A 5,715-nucleotide genomic window follows, 5' to 3' on the forward strand; every position below is an offset into this window, starting at 1 on the left:
AAACAAAAATTAACTTGTTTATCAGGTCACCAGTAAAATGGATCTGTTAGAGAATGTGGGGTACAAAGGTTGGATTTTTGTGAGTTTAAACGAACGTTGGATTTTTAAGAGAAGAACGGGTAAATGTTGGATTTTTAATTTCCATTTTCCCCTTTAATTATGCAATTGTAAAAATTAGGAATTAAATTTTACTAATGTACACATTGAGACGAATCTAGCTAATAACATCTCATATGACTATGATTTTCATTAAGTATAATTTAATTATGACATGTAATTAAGGTTATTATTTAATCTACACTATCAAAATGTTGCAAGTAAAAACGGGAGGAAATAAGAGTAAATATGATAAAAGTTTATATATTGAAAATATATTTCAAATTAAATCTATTAAATTTTACATGATCTGGTTAAAGTAGTTAGTTTTTGTTGTCAAAGTTTGTAAAGGGTTGATCATAAATGTCAAAACATAACAAACAAAGGGTAACACGGGGAGTAACATTTATATGTATATCATGAACACTGAGTTTATTTAATTCAAAAAATTATAAGAAATTCTAGGAGATATTAGGTAACAAGGGATTGGTTAAAACTTTTGATGCAAATCATATACACTTTCATAATAATAAAAATAGTTTATCAAATCCTAACTCTATTTTTTATTAGTTGACACGTTTTGACTTTAGCACTATTCACACACATTCCGTTGATCGTGTTTTGTGATTTATACGTAATGAAAAATATAGTCATGCGGAGTCTTGTTAGATTCGTCACGATATATATTTTCAAAATATTAACTTTTTATAATTTTTTATATTCGGTAATTAAAGATATTAACAGTTGAATTTGTGCATTGACAAAAATGACTAAAAAAACGTGTCAACTAAAAAAACGGAGGAAGTCTCTTACAAAAAAGTCGAGTGTGCGATAAAACTAGTGGGATGCAATGATAAACGTACAATTGGATGTGATTGTTTGACAAAGCCAATTCAATAAAATTTATGTGTTTGGTATTTATTTATTTATTTATTTATTTATTTTTAACTCTGAGAAGAATTCTATAGAAACCTCTCAAAGAAACCAAATTTGATGTAGATTCAAAGCCTATAGTCCTATACCTTCAAGCCAATGCTCTAAAATTGTAAAGTCTAAGATTGATTACAGGTAGTATATTCTATCATATAGAGATATTACAATGTATTTAAAAACGCCCCTAAGATATAGGTACCATTTGTCACCCCTCTTTGAAAATAGAAAGATGTTCCTAAATAATTCTATTTGTCATCATCTAATTAAGAAGACGTAATTAAGAATCAAGATGATAACATGATTTAATTTAAATTTTGAAGTGAAGTCAAGTAGCAAACCGACCAATTCAACCCAAAAGTAAAGACAACCATCGTCAATTAAAGTTTTAATCTACACTAATTAAAAAATCATCATCTAGATAAAACCTAATCCCTACCGGATGTAAACAAATTAAAATTGAAACAAAAATAAAATTCATATCAATCAAATGTCTTAAACAAACCAAATCCCATCATGATAAAGACCGATTTCCCAATGTTTCGGGGGTTTTAGGGAATCCCTCGGGACACTAGTCACGTACTTGCTGACAACGAGACTTGACACTTGCAAAACAACGAATATTCCGTCACCGGAATATTTGCCTCCGACGGTTAAGTTAGTAACCGGAAAGCGGAAAGGCTAGAGAGAGAAAGTAGAGAGAAGCTGGAGCTATTTAGTGCTCTATTGAATATTATGTCACAATCCACCCCTCCCATCAAAAATGATTGGGGTATTTATAGGGGTGGGAATTTGTGCCGCTTTAGGGTCTGTGCCCTAAATTTCCATGTCCTGATTGGCTGTGCAATCAGGTATTGACACGTGTCACATGGGGGCGCTGTTTTGCGGCTTTTTACAGGAATTTTGGGATTTGGGCTCTAATGTAAAAAAGTCCCTTTTTCTTTCATTTAAGGTGCTCTTTGTGAGCTTATTACACGTGTCATCTTCCCATTGGGGCACGTGTCACCCTTTGATTGGGCCACGTGTCACTATAGGATTGGACCACGTGTAAGGGGTATTTTTACCCTAAACATTTGCCCCTCAGAGGGGGTGGCTCGTACACTACTGGCCGCCTCCTCTGATCCTTACCCTTCCTACCGCGTCCGCATAAGAAGGCCTAAGGCATATGGTGGAATAGGCGGACAAATCCGTTTGCCTATGTTTAATGGACGTCTGTCTTTGGGCATAAAGCCTACACCGCCTGCCTATTATTCCTCAATCGGACGGCTAAGTCTAAGAATTGGGCGGACGGAATCTGACATGTCATCTTCTTAGAGGGGAGATCGGACGCCCAACTTTTTAGGATGGTAGCTTATACTTTGCTGACGTGGCCGTCTATTTAGACGTGTCGTTAGATGTCCGTCTCTTTTTCCGTCTAAGTTAACGGGGGTTCTTTTTTAACCCTTTTGAATTCTAGGTTAAAATTTTCAAATAATAATCGTTTGAATCTTAAGGCGGGAAAGTTGAATTTACCATCCTGCCCCCATAAATTCTTCTCATAAATAGAGAGGGTTTGACCTCATTTTGGCACTTTGGAACTTTGCAAATTTTAGAGAGAGGTCAGAGCTTTTTAGAGAGAGAAAGTGGTTTCCTTTGAATCTTCGAGAGCTCCGCCGTTCGTTTGAGTTTTCCGGCCAGAGTTTGAGGTTTCCGACCACCATCCAGAACTTTCTACACGGACAGAGGTAGGCCGACTGCTTTCATTACTTCGTTTTTCTTTTTCCTTTTTCCTTCTTCTCTTTTTTTTTCTTTAAAACTGGTCTACACTCGGCTTCGTTCGTTTCTCCTCATGAGGCCGGCCGTTCGCCTGGGACTGAGGAGTCTAGAGTGGACGGAGACGAGTTGTCTCCTTCATGGAGTGGGTCCATTTCTAGTGAGTACCAACTCTTATCCACCTATTCTTCTTTATCCCTGCAGGCGAAAATGGCCTGTACAAGGCAAACGTACGACAAGTATGCTGAGAGAAATCCGGACGACAGTCTGGTTCATCCAAGGGTCCCCTATGACCCGGACAATGTGAACTCTAAGACCGAAACCACCACTAACACAGCCTCTACTAGAGGCACTGGGTGTTCGGTGGTCGAGGTGACCGCCTCCTTTGAGGAGTGCCAAAGGACTCATGGCGCCTCTTCTCCTAGGGGTGCGTTCGGGCAAACCCCGGAGCTAAGGTACCCCCAATATGCCAACACGGTCATGGACTCGGCCGAGTTGCTATCTCGGGAGAGACCTCCTTCTTCTTCTAGGGCGGAAAGAGCTGGATCGTCCGTCTCATTTCTTGAACCACCCCATTTCCAACATAGCAGGTCGGACAGGCCTAGGACAGGTGGTATTATCAATGAACCGTTTGACCTGCCACCTCGCAACGCCCCATCTTTAGGAAATCAGGCTTGCGCTGCAAAAGACAAGGGCAAGAGTCCCTTAGTTCCTGAAGATGCGGCCATCTCTGGGGGCGGCTCGACCAAGGCTGCCGATTTGGACAGAATCTTGTCCTCTGAGTTTGGAGCTGCTCCTCACCCTGGAGAAGAGGAGGCAGAGAATATGGCCGAGGGCGAGGCAGCGGCCGAGGGCGAGGCAGCGGCCGAGGAGGTCGTTGCCAATATTGACACATTCAAGGACCCGTACGCCTGTACGGTGGGTAGCACGGCCTTGTGCTACCTGAATGATGGCCTGGATGAGTACAAGGCATTTCTCCAGCTGGGAGAAGGATTTAAACTTGTGGCCCCGAAAAGGTCTCTTTCGGTGGCCGCCTAGGAGGATGAGCGGCAGCGCCACAGATCATTCAGCGTTTATCGAGCCGCCCTATACGTTGGACTCCGCTTCCCCCTTCATCCCTTCATTCGTACGGTCTTGGACGAGTATGATATTGCTCTTTTCCAGCTTATGCCGAACAACTGGTTAAACATATTTGGGTACTTGGTGACGTGCATCTGGAAAGGCTTCAAGCCGGACTTTCCGGTTTTCTACGAGATGCACGCGATGACCCACGCCTGGAGAAGCACATGGACAGATGGTTCATACTTAGCACCACCAGAGATTATATGGTGATGATGGACCGTGTGTCAAAGTGGCGGGACTGGAATATTTCAAGGTCAGGAGGGTTAGGAGGGACGGCAAATTGGAGGCCGTGCCCCAAAACTGGATCCCCTTGGCCAGCTGGCTCCGGGACCCCATATTTATGTCCGCATGCGGCCTGTACAAGAACCTTCCCCAAGGTGGGGTTTTAATGCTTTCTGGCGTCCGAATACTTTTTCTTTTTGGAAATTTTTCTAACTGTTAGTCAACTTTTTACGTTTTTACAGAGGAAGTGTACGCCATGTTGGACAAAGAGCAGAAGGGGGAGATCGGCATGTTCGAGATCGATCTGGCTCGGTACAAGGCTCGTCAACGAGCGTACGAGAAGACCAAGGAGGTACGGACCATTTTATTTTTTCTTTTCTTTGCCGAGCTGGTATGTAGGGAGGAGACTCCTATCCCTTTTTGCGCGGACACTTCTTTGCGTTCGCGTTGGTATGTTTGGAAGAGACTCCTTCCCTTTTTTGCACGAACGCTGACGTAATTTAATAACTTATCACACTAACTTTCTTTCTTTCTTTTCCAGTTGGCTACTCCCACCCCAAGGGCGAAGCGAAAGGCGCCGACCACCTCTTTCAAGGACAAGGCGTCCAAAAAGAGGAAGTCGGTCGCGTCTAAGACCCCTTCAGACCCTGCGGCCAAGACAACGTCGCGGATTGCTGCAAAGCAATCCAAAGGAGAGCAACCCCAGCTGACAACAAGTGGGGACTCCAAGTCCGTGGACCCAAAAACAAGGTCGGTCCACGATTTGTCCTTAGGGGAGGATGGCGGCCCTGTTCAAAGGGCCGAGAAGTCAGACTGGCAAGCGGCTGCCGGTCATACGACTGAAAATGTAACTGGCCGCACAGGTGAAGAGGAGGAAGAATCTCAGCCTCCTCCTGCCTTCATCTTCAACCCTCCATCTCCTCCCATCTTCTCAACTGGTTAGTAAAAAACTCTACACTTGTGTTTTCTTGCAAACTTTTTATTGATTTGGCTTAACAATATTTACGGCCGTGCGCAGACATTGTGGAGGAGATGAACATGAAACTGCCCGGCCAGTCGCTGACTGGTGCGGACAGAAAAGCCATGAGGGAAGCCATGGCTAGGGCCGTCCCTCAGGATCAGAGGGACAAGCTCAGGGGAATAAACGAGGGCTTCCTTGGCCCTATGATTAACTGTAGCACTGAGGTAACCATTTGCATCTGTTTGCCACTTTAGGTTTTATACTTAGAACATATTTCTCAATTTTGCTTTTTCTAACAACTCTTTGTCCGGGTGCAGCTCTTTCTCAGGCTTAACGCCTTCTTGGAGTGGAAGGAAAAAGAGAACGAGCGGCTAAAGGTGGCCTGGGTCGAAGTTAGAAAAGCTCAGGATGAGGTAACGGGGACGACCGCCATCCAAAGGGTCCATCTAGAGACTCAGATAACCGCGCTGACCGATAAGCGGCGCGGTAAGCTGAGGATCTAGTAAAGTTGGGTAAGGCTCTTCAACAGGAGTCTTTGGCGAGGGATACCTTTCGGCAGGAAAGGGATGTGGCGCTCCTGGACGCCCAACGATGGAAGGAGGGCTTCGAAGCCTCCAAAAAGCTGAAGGGGG

This window comes from Chenopodium album, chromosome 14 (assembly GCF_948465745.1).
Source record: "Chenopodium album chromosome 14, dcCheAlbu1.1, whole genome shotgun sequence".
Classification (NCBI taxonomy): Eukaryota; Viridiplantae; Streptophyta; class Magnoliopsida; order Caryophyllales; family Amaranthaceae; genus Chenopodium; species Chenopodium album.